The sequence below is a fragment of the Orcinus orca genome, chromosome 6 (assembly GCF_937001465.1).
Source record: "Orcinus orca chromosome 6, mOrcOrc1.1, whole genome shotgun sequence".
In the NCBI taxonomy this organism is placed as follows: Eukaryota; Metazoa; Chordata; class Mammalia; order Artiodactyla; family Delphinidae; genus Orcinus; species Orcinus orca.
Window position 1 is genome coordinate 120513837 of NC_064564.1, and position 23711 is coordinate 120537547.

General features: G+C 46.0%; 1 protein-coding gene and 1 long non-coding RNA gene across 11 annotated transcripts in view; one reads left to right on the top strand and one right to left on the bottom strand.

Moving 5' to 3' along the window:
* The window catches only part of EHMT1 (euchromatic histone lysine methyltransferase 1), a 147171-nt gene that overhangs the window by 12124 nt on the left and 111336 nt on the right, over positions 1-23711 (top strand). The gene's annotated exons all lie outside the window — the stretch shown is intronic.
* LOC125964748 (uncharacterized) overlaps positions 9043-23711 on the bottom strand; it is a 237139-nt gene continuing 222470 nt past the window's right edge. Inside the window, exon 2 of the long non-coding RNA XR_007478005.1 lies at positions 9043-9267. This is a non-coding gene — a long non-coding RNA (uncharacterized LOC125964748). The remainder of the gene's footprint in view (positions 9268-23711) is intronic.

Sequence of the window (23711 nt, forward strand, 5' to 3'; positions counted from 1 at the left end):
CATCTGTTTAGGTCTGCTTTACCTTCTTTCAATGTCTTTTTTTTTTTTTCGGTAGTCAGTTTAGCTAGAGTTTTGTCAATTTTGTTATCTCTTCAAAGAATCAACTTTTGGTTTTGTTGACAGTTTCTGTTTGTCTTTATTCTTTCTTTTTTTAGGTTGTGGTGGGGAGCTGCCGTGCTGCACAGCATACGGGATCTTAGTTCCCCGACCAGGGACTGAACCTGTGCCCCATGTAGTGGAAGCGCAGAGTCCTAACCACTGGACCGCCAGGGAATTCCCAGTCTCTGTTTTTCTATTCTCTAGTTTTAAATTTCCACTCTAATCTTTATTATTTCTTCTGTTTCCTTTGGGTATAGTTTGCCATTTCTGGGATCGGTTTTTGTGTGTAAAACATGAGGTGTAGGGGTCAGGATTCATCTTCTTTCATATGGATGTGCGCTTGAACCAGCATCATCTGTTAAAAAGACCATCCTTTATCCACTGTACTTCAGTGTTGCTTTTGCCGTAAATGAGAAAAAGCCACAGATGTGAGGCTCTAGAATAGACTTTTTCTGTAGTAAATCCTTACTATCTTCTGTTGTCAGCATTTTTCTTTAAACAAGGAATGTTCTTATTTATCTATTTAGGCTGCGTTGCACCTTAGTTGCAGCATATGGACTCCCTAGTTGCGGCATGCGGACTCATAGTTGTGGCATGCAGGATCTAGTTCCCGAAGCAGGGATCGAACCTGTGCTCCCTGCATTAGTAGGCGGAGTCTTACCCACTGGACCACCAGGGAAGTCCCTGCTGTCAGCCTTGATAACAGGTAGAAGGTCACTAAATAGTTGAAGTCAGGTGGCGTTTTCTTTAGGGTTGAAGCTGTGTGTTCAGTCCCCCTGTGCAGGCTGTTTTCCCTGCACATGTAATGGGATACAGTGGGGAAGGGGAAGGTGGATGGTGTGTCTCACAGCCCACACCTGGACGTCGTCATGGTTGTTTGCTGTAGACGTGAGACCAGGTGTCGTGTTGAGACTGTGGACTGTTTGCCAGACAGTCAGCATTCACCTGCCAGCCTCACCTTGACCTTTGGCACATCTTGCAGCTCCCTGTAGTCCTCTCGCTGTCGCGTGGGCTTGTGGTGACAACACACGCCAGGTGCCTGGCTCAGAGCAGGTATTTAGATGATCGTGCCCTCCTACTCCTCCTCCAGTCTTTTCTTTCACACACGTTGTTTGGTATCCTGCGATGTGCATGGCACAGTGTTCGGGTTGAAGGATGCACTGGCAGAGAGAGAGCCATGGGAGAAGCACACCGGGCATTGGGGTGCCTCCAGGAGGGGGGCTGGCAGGGCAGGTAGGGCTGGGGTGAGGAGGCAGAGTGCGCAGCACTGGCGGAACCCCTGCTCTTGCAGCCGGGGTGCTTTGTTGTGAGACAGTTTAAAGTGTGGGGCTGGGGTGTGGGAATTTTCAGTAGTGGACTTTTGCCTGGGGGACACACTGAACGGGGGGCAGCTTGGGAGCCCGTCTCAAGTGCCGTCAGTGAATGGAGTTGCTGTTTTCTGGAAATGAGTCCTGTCTGGTCGGGTGGACCCTGCCATTGGCCCCTGCAAGGGTCCATTTATTCACGTGGATGCACTTTTACCTTTTTAAAAAGGCTCTTGCTGGGACCCAGCAGGTCAATAATCATGATAATGTCTAGTGATTTTTTTCTAGTGTGTATTACGAGGTAAGTACTAAGTGACTTATGTGGGGTTTTTCACTTAATCCCAACAACCACCCTATCAGATAGGGTTACCGTCCCACTTTCTCCATTTCACAGAGAAGGAAAAGGAGGCGATGTGGTGTTCTGCCTGTGCTTTTAGCCAGGCAGTGTGAAGTTCAGACCAAAGGATAGCAAAACAGTAAAACCTCTGAAGGTCAGAGAAGCATGTAAATTCAGGTTTCCTACCCATAAACTGTCTTAGCTGCAAACCGGGACGAAACGGGGAGGCACAGTCCATCCTGTGTGTGCATGCGTGCCACCCAGCGTGTGGGACAGGCAGGTCGCCCGCAGGTGCTGGGCTTCGCTGGGTTTCCCTTGCATAGCGTGGTCCTGGGACATTTGAGGCAGCTCTGCGGGAAGCGTGTAACCCCTACTCCTTCTTTGTCTCTTCTCTCGTCGAGTTTCTGTCTCCGTGTTTTGGCCTGTCTGCTGTGAACTATTTGATCATTGTGCAAAGCAGTGCCTGGTACTTCTTGTGTTCAAGATACAGGTTTATGCTTCATCCTTACCCTTTATGTTTCTAGTTTCTGTTGTTTCAGGTCATATAATTTTGCTCTATAAAATTTGTATGTGTGAAGGAAATGGGTGGGCTCCAGGCTCCTTCCTGCCTCTGTCCCCTCTCCCTCCTCCCTTCTGGAACGGAGAAGCTTCTGCTGAGCGCCTGCTGTAGGAAGATGGCCCGGGTCTCGCTCTCAAGGACCCTAGCCTGGCGATGGACACCGCTGTGACTGTAGAGACACCGTCGCACTGCCTCGGGTGCTCGGCCTTCACCCTCCGTGTGTGGGGACCTAGGACGGCAGTGCCCCCAGGGTGTGTGCAGAGACCTGGTCGGAAAGTCCTTTGTGAGGATGATGCCACCCTCGTGGCCACTCTGCCCTCCTGTTCTGTTTGTGCCGCCGTATAGACCGACTCCTCCCTGGTCTCAGGTTCAGACTTCTCTCCTGCAGGTGTGCGGTCCTTGCTTTGGGTTTTGTCAGTCAACACTCAGCATGTTGAACTGAGATTTGGGGTGGCCTCCCCTTCCTGGTTCAGATCTCTGGGGCACTACCTGTGCGCACCAGCACCCCAGGGTGGAGCAGCCCGGTGGGTGTTCCAGAAGGGTCAGCAGCAGGGATCCTGTGCATCATCCTGCTGTCCAGAGGGGCTGGATGCTGGGGTGAACGAGGACTTTGCTGGGAGGTCCCGTTTGGGCAGGACCTGAAAGAATTCATATGTTTGCTGGGCAGAGAACCAGGGTCTCTGAGGTCCTTGAGGGCCAGGACTGAGGCTGCCTCCAGTCAGTGGTGCGAGGGGCTCCCCTTCCCTGGGAGTGTGGTGGATGCTGGTGGGCCCACCCAGGCAGTCCCTGTGCTCTGGTGCTGGGGACCTAGCGGGACACGGGAGTGAGGGAAGAGCTTACCTGCTCTCTCCCACTGCCCAGAGGAAGGCAGGGCCTACTCTGTTCACCACCAACGCTTCAAGGGCTGGTCAGCTGAAGTGAGGATGGATGTAGGCTGACTGGGCATTGGGACCCAGTCCATCTACCTGGCCTTGTGTCTTAGGATGGAATTGATAGCCATGGACTATTACCTGTCTGGTGTGTGAAAATAAAATGCTCTGTGGCAGTATTGTGATAAGACTGTTCAAAAGGGACAGAAACTTCACTTGGTGGGCCTTGACTGCTTCAGTTGATTTTAAGGGTTGCCTTGTTTTGATTTGTTTTAATTTACGAGCAATTAGTCAATGAGTGCAAACTCTTTTGGGTGCTATAATGGAAGTATAACTTTTTTTTTTTTAATATTTATTTATTTATTTGGCTGTGTTGGGTCTTAGTTGCGGCATGCATGCATGCGGGATCTAGTTCCTTGGGATCGAACCCGGGCCCCCTGCATTGGGAGCACGGAGTCTTAACCACTGGACCACCAGGGAAGACCCAGAACTTTTAGGCATTTTTTTTTTTTTTTTTTTTTGCGGTACGCGGGCCTCTCACTGTTGTGGCCTCTCCCGTTGCGGAGCACAGGCTTCGGACGCGCAGGCTCAGCGGCCACGGCTCACGGGCCCAGCTGCTCTGCGGCATGTGGGATCTTCCCGGACCGGGGCACGAACCTGCATCCCCTGCATCAGCAGGCGGACTCTCAACCATGGTGCCACCAGGGAAGCCCTTAGGCATGGTTTTAAGATGGGGATCAGAACTTTTAGATCCTGATATTCTGGAACATGTGTGAACTGTTTCAGAACGTGTTGAGGGAATCAACAAATTGCCCTTGTGGGTTGTCACATGTATTCTTTCCTGGAATATTGCTTTTGTGTTTGCTCTTTCTTCTATGCTCTTGTACCATATCCAGGATTATTACCACTTTGCAAGAACACTGCCGTCTGTTAGTTCCAACGGAGACGATGAATGGGTAGCTTGGCACTCTCAGGGCAGCAGGGCCCTTCCACTTGCAGAGCGCTCCCCTTGCCTGTGGCGGGTAGACTGTGAGCACTGTGCCTGGTTCATTTGTTTACCATCACGCAGGCCTTCAGTCAGCCTTACAGGTGAGGCTCAGGCTGGAGACGAGTCACCTGTTCTTTGGAGGAGGCTGGGGCACCGTGGCCGAGGGGAGACATGGAGGACGGAGAGACGGAGCGAGGAGGGCGGGCCCAGTGAGGCCTTGTACTTCAGGTGGGTGGGCAGTCTCTGGAGGGACTCGGGTGGAGGGGCGGAGGGGCACGGCCAGAAGGCATTGAAGTATGCTGGTGAGCGGTGGAGCTTGGACGAGGGTGGGAACAGCTGAGGTGCTAAGAATAGGTCAGGCTGTCGGTGTGTGTCACCCTCGAGCATGCAGTTGTCATTTCTTGAGGTGGTAGACTGTCAGAGGCGATCGTCGAACAGGGAGAAGGTGGGCCCACAGACCCAAAGAGAGGCCGGGCCGGCACCTGGTGCTGAAGAGGGCTGTGGAGCCCAGGCCCCAAGATCACGCTACGGGGCCCCAGGGGGAGCCAGCGAAGGAGACCGAAACAGCGGAGAACGTGGAGGAAGTGGTGCGAGAACACAGGTGGCCAGTCTGTCTGCCATTGCTGAGAGCAGGTGTATGGACACTCACAGCTGATTCTTGCGTGTGACGGTGTGTGGCTTACTGGGGGCCTTAGGAAACCGTTGTCTTCCGTATGTGACATAACTTCAGCATCGCCTGTATGTGGCAGGCATTGTCATGCTCTCTAGATGTTCGGTGACTTTACCTCATGGCTGACGAGTGTTAGAGCCACTTCTGCCCGGGCACACATGGGAAAGTGCTGTGGAGGGGCGTTCTAAGGTCACGAAGAAATCACAGAGGGTACATCATAGATGTCAGTGCGAAGAATCAACCCTCCACCCTAATTCTGGAAAATGCAGAGAAGTTGAGTCACCAGGACGAAGCCTGAGTTTCTGTGATGGGGTGCAGAGCATAGAGCCACTGCTGGTGGGGAGGAGAGTCCTGCTGACCGCAACCCCAGCCCCGACAGGGAAGGTTAACCTGCCCTGCTTGGTGATTTTGAGAGTCAGACGAGATGGTGTGTGTGAATAAGCCTTATGAAGTGTGAACAGTTATGAGTATTAATGTTTTGAGACCACTTGTTTAAGTGCTTTGTGGATGTTTCTTTTATCATCCTCCTAGGGTGTAGTGCAACGTGGGGCAAGGAGCCAGCTGAGGTAGCTGGTCCAGCGGTTAGAAGCCAAGCTTGGGATTCTTGTCCTTATCCTAAGGGCAGTGGGAGAGCATTAGGGATGGGAGTGGCGTGGTCAGGTGTGCATGTTAGGAAGGTCTTTCTGGCTGCTGTGTAAGGAATGGATTGTAGAGCAACAGCAGTGGAGGAAGCAGTCCTCGAGGAGATGGGTGATGCTCCTTCCCTGTGGTGGCCAGTTTGATGTGGCAGATGAGGCACGAGGGGTGAGGATGGTTCCTGGCGACCAGGCCTGGGCCAGATGCTGGGTTCCACTTGAACAACAGAGTGGATGGTGGTTCCATTCGTTGAAACAGGCACAGACGTGCTCAGGTCAGCTCCAGGTGTCGTTTGTTCCAGAGGTGGCAAAGGTCAGATAGTAAATATTTTAGGCTTTGTGCACCAAGAAGCAAAATTAAGGATAATTTCATAATTTTTTATTGACAAAAGTAAAAATATAATAATAATTGACTGCTTTTCTCCCCCTTCTTGGTAATACAGATCTACTAATCAGAAGAATGGAAGTTTTGGAAGGATATTTTACTTAAATTTGGGTTTAGAGTTGGTTCCCTGTCATCAAAATCTATTGGAAATGTTCATCTGTTGATGCTGATCTTTTTTTTTTTTTTTTTTTGCGGTATGCGGGCCTCTCACTGTTGTGGCCTCTCCCGTTGCGGAGCACAGGCTCCGGACGTGCAGGCCCAGTGGCCATGGCTCACAGGCCCAGCCGCTCCGCGGCATGTGGGATCCTCCCGGACTGGGGCACGAGCACGTGTCCCCTGCATCGGCAGGCGGACTCTCAACCACTGCGCCACCAGGGAAGCCCCGATGCTGATCTTTGACACAGTTTTCTGTATCTCTGAAAATGTCTTCACACTGATAAGTATTGCCAAATGCCAGTATCAGTCTAGGAGTATATGAGTTTTTTTAAACTTCAGATGTAATTCATATATCGTAAACTTCACATTTTTAAAGTGTACTATTTAGTATTTTTTCCTGAGTTTTGCAGCCATCACCACTGTCTAATTCCAGAACATCTCTATCACCCTGAAAAGAAACGCCATACCCGTAAGCAGTCATTCCCTATTCTTCCCTCTCCCAGCCCTTGGCAATCACTGATCTACTTTCTGTCTTTATGGATTTGCCTATTTTGGATGTTTCATATAAATGGAATCATACAGTAAATGCCTTTTGTGATCATCTTCTTTCATGTAACATAATGTTTTCAAGGGGCATCCATGTTGCAGGATGTGTCAGCATATTCCTTTTTATGGCCAAATAACATTCCGTTGTGTGGATATAGCGCATTTTGTTTCTCTTTTTCGGTAGATGGACTTCTGGGTTGATTCTGCTTTTTGGGTATTATGAATAATGCTGCTATGAATATTTGAGTGCAGGTTTTTGTCTGGTGGACCTCTGCTCACTTCTCTTGGCTGTATACCTAGTGTTGGGATTGCTGGGTCATATGGTAACTACTGATTGAGTAATTGTCAGACTGTTCTGCAGGTGACTATTATACACCCACCAGCAGTGTGTGAGAGTTCCAGCTTTTCCTCATCCTTGCCCACACTTTTTATTGTCTGTCTTTTTGGTAGTAGCCATCCTAGTGAGTGTGATGTGGTATCTCATTGTGGTTTTATTTTGCATTGATGATGATTAGTGATGTTGAGTATCTTCTTATGAGCTTATTAGTCATTCATGTATCTTCTTTGGAGGAATGTCTATTCAGATCCTTTGTCCACTTTTAATTTGGTTGTCTTTTTATTATTGAGTTGTAAGAGATTTTATGTATTCTGGACACAAGTCTCTTATTAGGTATATGATTTGCAAAAAATTTTTTTTTCCATTCTGTGGTTGTCTTTCACTTTCTAATTTTTCTTTGATGGTGTCCTTGGAAGTACAAGTTTTTTTGTTTTTTTGGTTTTTTTTACATCTTTATTGGAGTGTAAGCACAAGTTTTTAATTTTGATAAGTCCAATTTAAAAAAATTTTTCCTTTGGTTGCTCATACTTTTGGTGCCATATAATTGCCTAATGTATGTCATGAAATTGGTTTTCTTGTAAGGGTTTTATAGTATTTAGGTCTTTACTCTGTTTTGAGTTGCTTTTTGTGTATGATATGAGGTAAGAGCACAACTTCATTCTTTTGTGTGTGGCTCTCCAGTTGGTCCACCGCCATTTGTTGAAGACTGTTCTTTCCCCATTGAATTGTTTTGGCATCCTTGTTGAAAATCAGCTGACCATAAATGTGAGAGTTTATTTCTTGATTCTCAGATCTATTCCATTGAGCTATATGTCTGTCCTTCTGCCGGTACCACCTTGTCTTGATTTTTGTAGTTATGTAATAAGTAAAATAAATGGGCAAGTGTGAGTCCTCCAGCTTAGTTCTTCTTTTTCAAGATCTCTTTAGGCTCATCTGGGACTCTCGTACTTCCTTATGAATTTTAGGAACAGGTTGATATCTGCAAAAGAGCCTTCTGGGATTTTGATAGGGATTGTGTTGAATATGTAGATCAGTTTGGGGTATTTCCATCTTAAGTCTTCCAATCCATGAATACAGGATGTGTTTCCATTTGCTTAAGTCTTTAATTTTCTTTTTTAAAAAAAATATTTATTTATTATTTTGGTTGCACTGGGTCTTAGTTGCAGCATGCGAACTCTTAGTTGCAGCATGCCTGATCTAGTTCCCTGACCAGAGATCGAATCCAGGCCCCCTGCATTGGGAGTGCGGAGTCTTACCCAGTGGACCACCAGGGAAGTCCCTTTTTGATGTTTTTGTAACAAAATTGTTTTCTTAATTTCATTTTTAGGTTGTTCATTGCTAGTGTATAGAAATCTGATTGATTTTTATATATCGATCTTGTATCATGCAACCTTGCTGAGGTTGTTCATTAGGTCTAATAGTTTTTTTGTGGGTACTTTTGGATTTTCTGTATACTAGATCATGTTGTCTGGGAATCAAATTAGTTTTACTTCTTCCTTTCAAATCTGGATTCCTGTTATTTCTTTTTCTTGCCTAATTACTGTAACTAGAACCTCTAGTAAAATGTTGAGTAGAAGTGGTGAAAGTAGTCATCCCTGTCTTATTCCTATTTTTAGGGGAAAACATTTAGTCTTTCACTATTAAAGTATGATATTAGCCTTGGGTTTTCATAGATGCCCTTTATCAGTTTGAGGTAGTTCCCTCTATTCCTAAGTTGTTGAGTGTTTTTATCAGAAAGGGGTATTAGATTTTGTTAAATGCTTTTTCTGCATCTTTTGAGATGATCATACGATTTTTTTCTTTTATTTTCTTAATATGGTATATAGTACATGATTTCATATGTTGCACCAACTCTGTGTTTCTGCAGTAAATTCACTTTGTCATGGTTGTGAATCCTTTTTACATCTTGTGGCATTTGGTTTACTAGTATTTTGTTGAGGATTTTTGCATCTGTAGTCATAAGGGGTATTATATTGGCCCATAGTTTTCTTTTTTGTGTGATGTCTTCGTGTGTTTGGTGTCAGTAATACTGGCTTTGTAGAATGAGTTGGGAAGTGTATTCTTCTCTTCTGTTTTTTGCATTTGTGAAGGGTTCTTTAAATAATTGGTATAATTCACCTGTGAAGCCATTTGGTTCCGGGCTTTTCTTTTTTAGACTTCCTTTTTTTTAAAAAAAATTAATTATTTTTGGCTGCGTTGGGTCTTCATTGCTGCGCACAGGTTTCCTCTAGTTGCGGTGAGCAGGAGCTACTCTTTGTTGTGGTGTGTGGGCTCCTCATTACTGTGGCTTCTCGTTGCGGAGCATGGGCTCTAGGCGTGTGGGCTTCAGTAGTTGTGGCACGCGGGCTCAGTAGTTGTGGCTCTCGGGCTCTAGACCGCAGGCTCAGTAGTTGTGGTGCACAGGCTTAGTTGCTCCGCAGCATGTGGGATCTTCCTGGCCCAGGGCTTGAACCCATGTCCCCAGTCTTGGCAGATAGATTCTTAACCACTGCTCCACCAGGGAAGTCCTCTGGGCTTTTCTTTGTTGGAAATGTTTTTCTTTTTTGGCTGTGCCTCACGGCTTGTGGGATCTCAGTTCCCTGACCAGGGATTGAACCTGGGCCATGGTAGTGAAAGCCCGAATCCTAACCACTAGGCCACCAGGGAACTCCCTGTTGGAAGTTTTTTGATTATTTAATCTCTTCACTTTTTATAGGTGTTCAGGTTTTCTAATTATTCTTGAGTCATTTTTGGTGTTTTGTATCCTTCTAGGTATTTGTTCATTTCTCCTACGGTATCTATTTTTTTGGCATACAGTTGCTTATAGTAGTTCCTATAGTATTTCCTTTTTATTTTTTAGAGGGTTGGTAGTAACATTCCCTCCTGACTTTAATAATTTGAGTCTTCTCTCTTTCTTGGTCAGTCTAGTCAAAGGTTTGAGTTATGTTGAAGTTGCAAAGAAGTAACTTTTATTTATTTGGCTGCACCAGGTCTTAGTTGTGGCATGTGGGATCTTTGTGGCAGCATGCAGGCTCTTAGTTGTGGCATGTGGGATCTAGTTCCCTGACCAGGGACTGAACCTGGGCCCCCTGCATTGGGAGCGTGGAGTCTTAGCCACTGGACCACCAGGGTATTCCCCGCAAAGAAGTAACTTCTGATTTTGTTGATTCCTTATTGTTTTTCTGTTCTCTATTTTATTTATTTCCACTCTAATCTTTTTTTCCTTCCTTTTGCCTGCTTTGGGTTTTGTTTTCTTTTTTCTAGTTTCTTAAGGTGGAAGCTTAGGATCTTGGCATGAGTTCTTTTCTGATACAGGAGTTTAAATCTATACTGTTTCCCTCAAAGTGTTTCTTTCCTGTGTAGTAGGTTGAATTATGTTCCCCAGAAAGGTACATTGAAGTCCTAACTTCCCAGTATCTCAGAACGTGACCTTATTTGGAAATAGGGTCATTGCAATGAGTTCAGATGAGGTTGTAGGGTGGGTCCCTGATTCAGTATGATTGGTGTCAGCATCAGAGAGAATGCCTTGTGAGCATAGACCTGCACAGAGGGAAGACGATGTGAAGATACCCAGGAGGACGGTGGCCATCTGATTGGAGTGAGTGTCTACAAGGCAAGGAATGCCAAGGATTGCTGGTGAACACAAAGGCTGGAGAGGCAAGGAGGATCACTCCCCTCCCTAGAGCCATCAGAGAGGGCATGGCCCAGCTGGCACCTTGACTTTGGACTTCTGGCCTCCAGAACTATGAGACAATGAGTTTCTGATGTTTTAATCCACCCAGTTTATGGTATTCTGTTATGGCGGCCCTAGAAAACCAAAACAAGATACTGGACTTCCCTGGTGGTGTAGTGATTAAGAATCCACCTGCCAGTGCAGGGGACACAGGTTCGAGCCCTGATCTGGGAAGATCCTATTTCACATGCCACGGAGCAACTAAGCCCATGTGCCACAACTACTGAGCCTGCACTCTAGAGCCCACAAGCCACAACTCCTTAGCCCGCACACCACAGCTGCTGAAGCCCGTGAGCCTAGAGCCCGTGCTCCGCAGCAAGAGAAGCCACTGCAATGAGAAGCATGCACACCGCAATGAAAAGTAGCCCCCGCCCGCTGCAACTGGAGAAAGCCCACGCACAGCAGTGAAGACCCAATGCAGCCAAAAAAAAAAAACAGAAACAAAAAACAAAACAAGATGCTTCCTATAAATTTTGATATGTTTTCATTTTTTTTTCTTTTCGAAATATGTTCTGTTTTCCCATGTGATTTCTTTGACCCATGGGTTATTTAGAATTGTGTTGTTTAATTTCTAAATGTTTAGGTATTTCCTGGATTTCCCTGTTTTGTTGATTTCTAATATAATTCCACTATGGTCAGAGGACATACTTTAATTTCAGTTTGTTTAGATTTGCTAGATTTTTTTTAAATGGCTATATTATATTCTGTCCTGGGGAATGTTTGATGAACACTTGATCAGAATGTGGACTCTGAAGTCCAGGTGTGTCAGGTGAGATGGCCCATAGTATTGAGTCTTCTTATCCTTCCTCCTTTTTTTTTTTTTTTTTTTTTTTAGTTACTGCATCAGTTACTGACAGTAGGGTTTTGGAATCGCCAACTGTTGTTGAATTTTCTTTTCCTTTCAGTTGTCAGTTTTTTGGTTTTTTTTTTGCTGTATGCGGGCCTCTCACTGTTGTGGTCTCTCCCGTTGCGGAGCACAGGCTCCGGACGCGCAGGCTCAGCGGCCATGGCTCACGGGTCCAGCTGCTCCGTGGCATGTGGGATCTTCCCGGACCGGGGCACGAACCCGTGTCCCCTGCATCGGCAGGCGGACTCTCAACCACTGCGCCACCAGGGAAGCCCTATAACAAACATTTAATGCCTTCTGCGTGTCGGCTTTTGAATTGGGAGTCAGATGAGAATAAACGTGGTGCCTTGTCTCTATGGAGGTCCTTGTGTTCTAGTTTTGAGAAAGACACACAGTTACACAGTTTGATAATTGCTATTAAAAGAGAGCAATTGCTATTAAAATTGCTCGCAAGAGAGAGAAGGTGTAGGAGCAGCATAGGGGAAATGCCTTCCTGTTGGGGTGCTTAGGGAGGGCTCCCGTGTGCTCATTCCTGCCTCAGGCTGAGACCATGGCTCTCTGGCTCAGGAATCCAGATGGAATCTTGGCGAAGGGTTGGCTCCTGCACGTGTTCAGACTGGAGTGGAGAGGTGGCTGCCACCTACCTCCAACAAGCTGGCCATGGCCCTGTGTGGTTTGTGAACATTTGACATTTGTCCACACCAAACTGAGATGTGCTGTAAGTGTGACGTGCACACTGGATTTCAGAGGCTTTTGAGATGTTTTGTGCTTTTCGGGGGTACTGTTTTTTTTTTGTTTCTTGTGTTTTTTTTTAATTGGTTACATGTTGAACTGGTAACATTTTGGATGTGTACTGGGTTAAATAAAATATATCAAAATTAATTACTCCTATTTCTGCTTTTTAACATGGCTGCTGGAAAATGTAGAATTATACTTGTGGCTCATACTGTGTTACCGTTGGATAGTGTTGCCCTGGGCTGAAGACTTTTCGAGTTTGTCTTGACTTTGGCCCATCTAGGACAAGAATCCTGCAGTCTAGGGGGAGAATGACAGGTTAATTCTCCAGGAAGAGGGCTAAAGAGTAAGGGTTCTGAGTGGAAGGTGGGAGGAACACACCCGTTGGGGTGAGGGGAGCCCTGGCTTGGGCAGAAGCCGGCAGTTAGGATGTGGGCTGGTGGCGGCCGCCTAGCCTGGGTCAGGGCTCAAGTGTGGGTCAGAGCGGCTGGAACAGAGCGATGTGGGGCCGGTGTGCCATGCCGCTCTCTTGTCTGTGTCTGCAGCCCTGCCAGGTGTGTGTGATGGGAGTGGGGGCTTTTGGTCCTGTATTGCCCCTGGCCTTGAGCACTGAGGGGTTGGAACAGTAGACGTCTCAGCTGCTTTTCAACTTGAACATCCTGTCATCCTTGGACATCCGCATTCTCAAATGCGGGTATTTGTGCGCACGTGCTTCTTGACCTTTCTGTAAATTAAATCCCAGTTACTCAGACTTCATTCCATCTTTGCTGTTTCCAGGACCTCCCAGGCCTGCCCTTTGAGGCGGTTCCGAGCAGGGCACCATTGACCTAGGTGTTGCCAAATCCATTGGTTAGTTCTCCTTTTTATTGGCCCTCATGACAGCATTCGACATTTAAATTCAAGAAGAAAGGAGTGATTAGTTATCTTCATTTGGCCTCCAGATCACCTCACTCTGCTGGTTTTTCCTACCAGTTGAACCTTTCTTTTTGGTCTTGTTTGCAGGACCCATGCCCTGAGCCTGACCTGTAGATACTGAAGGGCCCTGGGGATCTGTCCTGGTGCCCTGGTTCCGTGTCCTCACGCCGAGCCGTCTCTGACCCCAAGCCGCACCTTTGCCTGCCCCCAAGTTGGGGACGTGCTGACTGAGAGCTTGGAGGGCGGGTGGGCACCTGCAGCCCAGTGTGAAACGCCAGCACTCCCTGACCTCTGAGCTCTGCTTGTCCCACTGTGGCCGGTGCCACCTGTTCCTCAGGGACGCAGTGGGTCCACCTTTAGCACATCCTCTGCCCTCATGGGGGCTGCCACTGGGGTCTCAGCCCACCTCTTCTCCCTGCTTTCCAATGGCCTGGGCTCTGCTCAGAGGCCTGGGCGTCCTCATCGTGTTTCTGCTCTGTGGGCAGCCTTCCTGTGGCTTCCATGCTCTTCACCAGGGCTGACAAGGCCTTGTGTGGCATCTGGCCCTAGGCCGCATGCCATCTCTCCTGCCTCTTACCCTGACTGTCTGCACTCCAGGCCCGGCGGCCTCCTGGCCCTGCCCTGCCTGCTCCAGCGTCTCCTGCTTCCTTTGCCTGACTGCGCTCTCACCCCACGTAGTTGCTGTGTGCTGGGAAACCGGGTCTCCGGGCCTGGCGAGTTGTGCCAAGCTAGACCAGCTGGGTGCTTGGGAAGCTCTGAGGCGGCCCTTGCAGCCGCTACCTTGGCCCTGGGAGTCTTCAGTTAGAATCCTTGACTGTTTCTGCTTGTTGGTTAGAGGCTGTCTCTGAAGGTTGTTGGCAGAAATGTGACTCTAATGAGAAATTTGCATGCTGACACTTTAGTTGTAGGAGTGTTTTTGGTTTTTTTTGGTAGGAGTTTTTATAATAGGACTTGACCTGTTTTTTTGTTTGTTGTCAGCTTTTAAACCTTTATGACCTGACCTGCTGAATCTGTTGATTAAAAACAAAGGTAATCTTTTCCCACAGTGAAGTCTTTCATTCTTAACCCAAGCTCTTCTAACAAGAATGTTACTTATAGTTTTGAATGTAAACTTGGGTAATTAAAAAGCTAAAAATTAAATTGTACATCAGAGTAGTAACGCTAAAGGTTTTTTCTCAACTTTTTATTCTGAAAAGCTTCAGACCTTTATGGAATGTCAAAGAATGTTCAGTGAGCACTCATGTGCCCTTCACCTGGATTCATCATTTACTCCATCATGAGTCTCTCCCTCTGGGACATGCTGTTGTTGTTTTGTTTTTTTGCTGTACGCGGGCCTCTCACTGTTGTGGCCTCTCCCGTTGCGAAGCACGGGCTCAGCAGCCATGGCTCACGGGCCCAGCCGCTCTGCAACCTGTGGGATCCTCCCGGACCGGGGCATGAACCCGTGTACCCTGCATTGGCAGGCGGACTCCCAACCACTGCGCCACCAGGGAAGCCCTGTTGTTGTTGTTTGTTTGTTTGTTTTTAAAGTAGTTATGTATTCAGTATTTTATTTATTTATTTTTGGCTGTGTTGGGTCTTCGTTTCTGTGTGAGGGCTTTCTCTAGTTGCGGCGAGCGGGGGCCACTCTTCATCGCGGCGCGCAGGCCTCTCACTGTCACTGCCTCTCTTATTGCGGAGCGCAGGCTCTAGACGCGCAGGCTCAGTAGTTGTGGCTCACGGGCCTAGTTGCTCCGCGGCATGTGGAATCTTCCCAGACCAGGGCTCGAACCCATGTCCCCTGCATTGGCAGGCAGATTCTCAACCACTGCACCACCGGGGAAGCCCCCTGTTGTTGTTTTTAATGAACCATCAGAGAGTTAAGTTGCAGATGTCTTGACCCTTCACCCCTGTTTTTCAGTGTGTATCTCCTGAGAACAGGGAACTTCTCATATAGCCACAGCACAATGATTAAATTCAGGAAATTTAACAGATGGTTAGTCAGTGCTGTTAACCATCAGGTGTTAGATTCAGGTGAAATAGTTTTGGCTAGAATGCTACACAGGTGACCTTGTGGACTTTTTGTTACATCGGGGGTCACAGGTCAGTTTGTCCTGATCCTGTTGATCCCGCAGTTTCCTTGGTTGGTGAAGAGGGTGTTGCTGCCTCTTTTCTTCTTCATGATTCATCAGTAAACCAGTTCTCTCATTCGTTCACATTTACCGGCTGACCGTCTTCTTTAAGAAGAACTTTCTTTCCCTCTTTGTACCACACTTTTTTGGTATTGCTACAGAGTATTTATTAAACATGTTCTAATTATCATTTTTCTTTTTCATGTTGAAATTATCCCAGATTTGGCCAATTGAGCCCTTCAAGCAAGACTCTGTGTCTTTTTTTTTTAAATTATTTGGCTGCACCGGGTATTAGTTGTGGCATGTGGGATCTCCATTGCTGTGTGCAGAATCTTTGTTGCGGCATGCGGGATCTTTAGTTGCAGCATGTGGGATCTAGTTCCCTGATGAGGGTTTGAACCTGGACCCTCTGCGTTGGGAGCTCAGAGTATTTTTTTTAAATTAATTTAGTTATTTAATTAATTTTATTGGCTGCATTGGGTCTTCATTGCTAAGAGTGGGCTTTCTCTTGTTGTGGCACGTGGGGTCTACTCTCCGTTGTGGTGTGCGGGCTTCTCATTGCGGTGGCTTCTCTTGTTGTGGAGCACGGGCTCTAGGCACGCAGGCTTCAGTAGTTGTGGCACGCGGGCTCAGTAGTTGTGACTCAAGGGCTCTAGAGTGTGGGCTCAGTAGTTGTGGTGCACGGGCTTAGTTTGCTCCGTGGATGTGGGTTCCTCCCAGACCAGGGCTCGAACTCGTGTCCCCTGCATTGGCAGGCGGATTCTTTTTTTTTTTTTTTTGCGGTACGTGGGCCTCTCACTGTTGTGACCTCTCCCCTTGCGGAGCAACAGGCTCCGGACGCACAAGGCTCAGCGGCCATGGCTCATGGGCGCAGCCGCTCTGCGGCACGTGGGATCTTCCCGGACCGGGGCACGAACCCGCGTCCCCTGCATTGGCAGGCGGACTCTCAACCACTGCGCCACCAGGGAAGCCCGGCAGGCGGATTCTTAACCACTGTGCCACCAGGGAAGTCCCGGGAGCACAGAGTCTTAACCACTGGACCGCCAGGAAAGTCCCAAGATTCTTTGTCTTTTAAACATGATTCCAATTAGTCTTTGAGCACCTTCTTACTTTGTGGGATAACAAAATTATTAGAGACTATTTTGTACAATTGTTGGCAGATAAATACGAAAACCTAGATGATATGGAGACTGTCCTAGGAAAATATAATTTACCAAAATTTACTCTAGTAAAGATAGCATGTCAATTATTCATTGCTGTGTAACAAATTTCCTCAGGCTTAGCAGCTTAGAACAACACACATTTGTCATCTCACACTTCTGTGGTCAGGACCCCAGGCTGGGCCCTCTGAGTCAGGGTCTCCTAAACAGGCTGCAAACAGGAAGAGCTGTCTGAGTTCAACTAGGCTGGGATCTGCTTCCAAGCTTGCTCTTTGTCTATCTTAAACCTACCCATCCATCCTTCCCTCCCTATCTGTCTGTCTGTCTCTCTCTCTCTCCCTCTCCCTCTCTCTCTCTCTTAGTGGGAAACCCTGGAGACATTCCCACCGAGGTCAGTAACAAAGTTAGGCTGCTTATCATCTCCACGAATCTTTAACATTTTGTTGTTGGGATTAAGCCATGTAATCAGTTAAGAGAGCTATTGGAGATGAAAAATTAGGAAGTAAGTGGTAGAACTGTTTGTAAGTGAGATAACTGTACCTGGACAACCTAAGAGAGTCAGTGCTAAAATGCAGACAGTGAAATCATTCTCTAAAGGAACTGGGTATAAAATTGACATATCAAAGTCAACAGCCTTCATACGTACAAAACAGTAACCCTTTTATAACAACACAAAAGATAAAGTAAATGAAATGAGTTTAATAATGTGCCGAATTTATATGAGGAATAGGGTAAAGCACTCCCACAACGAGAGACCTGAGCCCTGGAGAGACAGTTCTTGTTCTTGGACATCATGAAAGTGTTAATTCTCCGAAATTACTACACAGGTGTGCCTTTGTCCTTGTGGAAATACTGACAAGGAATCATTGACGGCTCTACCCTTTCCTCGCATCTCGCGTCAGCTCATCGGAAAATCCTGCTGGCTGTGCCCTCAGAACAACTTTTGCTCTCACCACTGTCTCTCACGGCATCACTGCTTGGGTCCAGTTTGCCATGGTACCTTTCTTGGATTGTAGTGGTCACCCCTTAACTGGTCTTCTGAGTTTTTCTGCTTCCCATGCTGTATCTATCCCATCCATTCTTTGCCCCAAAGTCAGACAGATCCTTCATACATTACGTTGGAACTGCTCAATATCTTCACTGTGATAGTAGATCGGCCAGCTAACCAGGTGAGAAAACTGTGTAGAACCTCACTCACACACACACACACACACACACACACACACTCACGTGTGAATACAAGTAAAAGTGAGGAAATCTGAATAAGGTTGGTGGGTTGCCTGGTTATGATATTATGCTGTAGTTTTGCAAAATGGTACCTTTAGGGAAACTGGACATTAGTGGGTTGAATGGTGTCTTCCTAAATTCATGTTCATCTGGAATCCCAGGATGTGCCCTTATTTGGACATAGGATCTTTGCCAATGTAATTTATTAAGAATCTGGAGGTGAAATCATCCTGGACTTAGGGTGGTGTTCTTAACTCCAGTGACACAGGCACAGGGAAGACGGCCATGTGACAACACAGGCAGAGATTGGAGCGATGCCTCTGTAAACCGAGCAATGCCGAGGGTTGCCACAGCCACCAGAAGCTACTGGAGCCTTCAGAGGGAGTGTGGCCCGACCAACACCTTGGCTTTGTATTGTTTTAAATTTTTGGCCACGTTGGGTCTTTGTTGCTGCGCGTGGGCTTTCTCTAGTTGTGGCCAGTGGGGGCTACTCTTCGTTGCAGTGCGCGGGCTTCTCATTGCAGTGGCTTCTTGTTGCAGAGCACGGGCTCTAGGCTCATGGGCTTCAGTAGTTGCAGCACGCAGGCTCAGTAGTTGTGGCGCATGGGCTTAGTTGCTCCATGGCATGTGGGATCTTCCTGGACCAGGGATCGAACCCGTTTCCCCTGCATTGGCAGGCGGATTCTTAACCACTGCACCACCAGGGAAGTCCCCAACACCTTGATTTTGGACCTCTGACCCTAGAACTGTGAAAGGATAAAAACAGATTTGTTTTAAGCCACCCAGTTTGTGGCACTTTGTTACGGCAGCCCTGGGAAACTAATACACTGGGCAGAATGTACAAGGAGGTCTATGTGTTATTTCTTACACTTCATGTAAATCTTCAGTTAGTAAGGGATTGTTTACAGTTTCCACAGCAACTGTCTCATTTTACATTCCCATCAGCAGTGTCCGAGGGTCCAATTTCTTTATGTCATCACCAACTGTTGTTATGGTGCATCTTTTCATTATCATCATCTTAGTGGGTGTGAGACTGTATATTGTGGTTTTGATTTGCGTTTCTCTAATGACTAATAATGTTCAGGATCTTTTCATGTGGTTATTGGTCATTTGTATTTGTTGGAGAAATTTCTGTTCAGATCCTTTTCTCATTATAAAATTGGGTTGTCTTTTTATTATTGAGTTGCATATGTTCTTTATATGTATATTACAGATGCAGGTTCCTTATCAGATATATGACTTGCAAATATTTTTTCCCATTCTGTGGGTTGTGTTTTCACTTCCTTGATGGTGTCCTTTGAAGCACAGACATTTTTAATTTTGATGAAGTCCAGTTTCTCTGTTTTTCTTCTGTTGTTTGTGCTTTTGGTGTCATATCTCAGAAGCAGTTGCTAAATCCTAGGTCATGAAGATTTGTGCCTATGTTTTCTTCTTAGAGTTTTACAGTTTTAGCTCTTATATTTAGATCTTTGATCCATTTAAAGTTAATTTTTGTACATGGTATCAGGTAGGGGTCCAACTTTATTCTTTTGCATGTGGCTATCCCAGCACCATTTGTTGAAAAGACTGTTCCTTCACCATTGAATGGTCTTGGTATCTGTTGAAAATCAGTTGACCATAGATGTATGGGTTTATTCCTGGACTCTCTATTCTGTTGATCAAATGTCTGTCTTTATGCAGGTATCACACCATCTTGATTACTGTAGCTTTGTAGGAAGTTTTGAAATGGGGAAATGTGAATCCTCCAACTTTGTTTTTCTTTTTCAAGATTGTTTCGGGTATTCTGTGTCTCTTAAGTTTCCATGTGAATTTTAGGGTCAACCTGTCAGTTTTTACAAAGAAGCCATCTGAGATCCTGATAGGGATTGTGCTGGGTTTTCTCTTAAATGTAATTACCCTTGAGTGGAGTCATGTATATATAACTAATGTCAGGAGACACAAGCAAATGTTTGGTGATATCCAAATGGAGTCGCAGACCAACAGACATAATGGGGATTGGGTCCCAATGGGATGGGCCAGACTGGGGAATATAGAGAGGGAGGCACACAGACCTGAAGACTGGTGTAAAGGCCAAGGTGTGTTATTGGGTAGACAGACCCTGGGAGGTGTCTTTGTAATTGCTAAGTGTAGGGAACAAGCATGTGGGACTGAGCCTCCAGGGTGGTCAGAGTCCGGGCGGGGTGGTGGGTGCTGCCGATGATGGTTCATACAAGCCAGTGTGAGGTGGGGGGCAGAGGCAGGTGTCAGGGACCCTCGGTGTGAGGTGAAGTCAGTAGGAAGGAACATGTCAGTTGTTTCCAGCTGGCAGCCTTGCTGGTGGAGGCTGGTCAAAAAGACCAACAATTATTGTTACCCATGGATCCAGGAGTCTCACTGATAGGGCTTTACCTAAAGAGAGGACGATGCTTTGCATGTATTAGTGCTCACTCAGTATCGTTGAATAATGAATGGATGAGTTCACGGTTATTATCACTTACGGAGACATTAAAGTGTTTTTTAAAGTAATGATGAATTGAAAAATCACAGATGGTCAACGATAGAGAAGCTTGATGAAGTGTTCTACGACTGTTAATGTGGTGACTGGAGATGTCATGCATGTTTAAGGGAAAATCACTGGTACGGATCAGTCATGTGAATTGTGTACGTGTGAGGAGAAACTGGAAGGAAAAGAGAAATTTTGAGTTAATGTGGTGATGGTTGTTTCAAAATTTCCCTTTACTGTTACCTTCCTAATAAACAAAAACATCGGCTCGTACTAATCTGTAGGAAGGAGCTCAAACTGGCTTTGTTTTCCTTGACCGCCTTGGCCCCAGGCTTGGCCCCAGGCTTGGCCCAGAGTGGGGGCTGGGATCACACCCCGAAGCAGGGCTGTGGAAGGGGTCCCACTGGACCTCTGGTTGCTCGTCCTCCACCTTCCTCTGCTCAGTCAGCAAGTGCCTGCCTGGAGCCTGCCTGTACCCTGTCGCCCTTGGTGCATAGCAGTGAACTGGATGGACAGACACCTGTATCTCAGCAGGGCACCCGCTCGAGGGAGAGCAGACAGGAAGGGTGGGGAGGCCGGTGGCCCTACCAGGCCTTTTGCTTTCAGTCACTTGAATGTGTGTGAATGGCATCTTCTTATTGTCTTCATTGGTATTTCCTTGATCACGAATTATGTTGGACATCTCGTGTTTATTGACTGAATGTATTTCCTTTTATTGTGAAATGTCTGTAGATGCCACTGGTCTGCTTTTTGGTGCTTTGTACTTTTCTTATTAGTTTGCAGTTCTTTGTATATTCTTGGCGCTCTTTTTTTTTTCTTTCTTTTTTTTTTTTTTTTTTGCGGTACATGGGCCTCTCACTGTTGTGGCCTCTCCCGCTCTCCCATTGCGGAGCATAGGCTCCGGATGCGCAGGCTCAGCAGCCATGGCTCACGGGCCCAGCCGCTCCACGGCACGTGGGATCCTCCCGGACCGGGGCACGAACCCGTGTCCCCTGCATCGGCAGGCGGACTCTCAACCACTGCGCCACCAGGGAAGCCCATTGGCGCTAATTCTTTGTTAGGTGTGGGTATTGTGAATATGTTCTCCTAGTTTTACAATTAGTTGTTTTCGTATTTTAAGAAACCTGCCTTTATCTCGCAGTCTAAAAGAAATTTACTTAGATTTTGAACTTTTAGCTTAAGTTGTGTTTTTGATGTTTAATTCCTTATTTCTTCTAGAGTTGGCTTTTTTCTTGTATGTAAAATTTTTAAAAAAACATATGAGTAGTGGTTCAGTGTCACCTTTTTCCATGTGCTTTGTTGTTTTTTCTTAGCTTCAGGGATTGAGCAAGTCTTCCTTTCTCCGCGAATCTGACACAGCACCTCCCAGAGCTCACATGAGCCTGAGGCTCCTTCTGGACTTGGGCCTTCCGTACACCCGGGGAGCGCCACTGCCCCGTGCTCCTCTCCTTCAGAAGCATCCTGGATGTGTTTGGCCATTTATTCTTCAGTATAAGCTTTAGGATCATCAAATTTGATGAAAAACTATGTTGAGCTATTAATTGGAATTGCATACTGAGTCTGTAGATCAATGTGATGAGAATTGGCATCTTCCTGGTATTATGCCTTACTATTGGTGAATATAGTATATCTCACTATTTCATTTAGTTAAAAAAAATCTCAGTGAAACTATTTTTCCTGTAGAGGTCTTGCCATCTTTTGTAGGGTTATTTCTAGATAACTGATGATTCTCTGATGCCATTGTAAATGATGTATGTCTTCTCTTTAATTACCATGTGTAATTGTTCACTGATGGTGTATAGCAAGGCAACTCACTAAGTGATGATTTAACCTTATATCTTAGTCACCTTGCTAAGCTCTACTGTTGTTCCTAGTAATTTGTAGGTCATATAATAACAAATAATGACAGTTGTAGTTCTTCCTTTCTGGTCCTCAGGCTGCAAATTTCTTGTCTAACTGTATTGGTTAGGACTCCCAGTACAATGGTGAATGGACGTGAGGTCCTTGTTCTTGGTTTTATTTTTATTAGTTAATGAACTGTTCAGTTTGAGATGATTTCAAACTTAAAAATCTTACACAAATAATACGCAGAATTTCCATGTGCCCTTCACTCAGATTCCCCGGGTGTTGCCATTTTACCACGTTTGTTCTATCATTCTGTCCCTCTGTCTAGCTTTTATTTGCTTTTCATGATCGTTCTTTTTTTTTTTACAATTTTATTTTATATTATTTATTTATTTGGCTGCGCTGCGTGGCTTGCGGGGTCTTAGTTCCCCCACCAGGGATCAAAGCCATGCCCCCTGCAGTGGAAGCGTGGGGTCCTAACCACTGGACTGCCTGGGAATCCCCCTTTATGATCATTCTTGATTTTGAGGGGAATGTTTCCAGTATTTCCTCATTTAGGATGATGTTTACTCTATTAGTTTTTTGTTCGTTTGTTTGTTTGTTTTTTGCGGTACGTGGGCCTCTCACTGCTGTGGCCTCTCCGTTGTGGAGCACAGGCCCCGGACGCGCAGGCCCAGCGGCTTGTGGGATCCTCCCGGACCGGGGCACAAACCCGTGCCCCCTGCATCGGCAGGCCACTGCGCCACTAGGGAAGGCCTACTCTATTAGTTTTTAATATTCTTTATCAGGGTAAGGAAGATTCTCTTCTATTCCTGATATATTGAGTTTTAAAAATCATACTTGAAAAAAAAATCATACTTGGTATAGAAGCTTTCATCTGTATTTATAATAGAAATTTCCACTCATTTTATGATTTTCTTCCTTCTCATTTCTTGGATTTATTTTATTGTTCTTTTGTACCTTCTTTAGGTGAATTTGTCATTAGCGCATTAATTTGGGGACTTCTTTTTTCATGAAGCTGCAGTCCACAGGCTCTGTTTTGGTAGTTTCTTTGGGTGTGAGGAGGCAGGGGTAATGGGGTGAGGAGACCATGTGGCTGGTTAGACAGATTATTGTCCTAGTTTTGTTGTGGTTGGTGGGCTAATGGGTCCTTACTACATAATTAAAAATAATTGAACGAGTGAAGAAAAGCATGGTCTGGTGGTGACAGTGCATCATCTATGGAGTTGGATTGATCAGAATTCCTAGTACATTTAGGTCCAAAAGAAGAAACAAGAACAAAAAAAGTTAACTAGTAAAAAACGGTGCATATTGCAAAGTAACCTTCCATCTCCCTTTCTGCTTTAATCTTACTTACAAAGGTCACGCTATTAATACTTTCTTATAATTCCTTCCAAAAAGATTTTTATTCACATGCTGGCATCTACTCTTACGGGGATCTCACAGACGCCCCATTCTTTACCTGACCTTTGGCTAGTCACCATGATTTTCTCACAGTAGGACATGGCTTATTCTTCGACTTTTCAGGAGCCTTTAGTATTATTGCCTTGTAGGGATGTAGCAATTTGTGTAACTAGTTGGATATTTAGATTGTCTAATGAAGAAAGAAGGCCGAGTGAATTTCCTTGTTACTGTGATTTGGAGAGCTTTTCCAAGTGTATCTGAGAGTAAACTAAAGAGTAGAAATGCTTTGCCAAGGGTTATGTGTGCTTTTAAATTTTACAAATATTGCCAAGTTGCCCCACAGAGGTTTCATTAATCTTATTGCACTAGCAGTAATGAGAATTGCCTG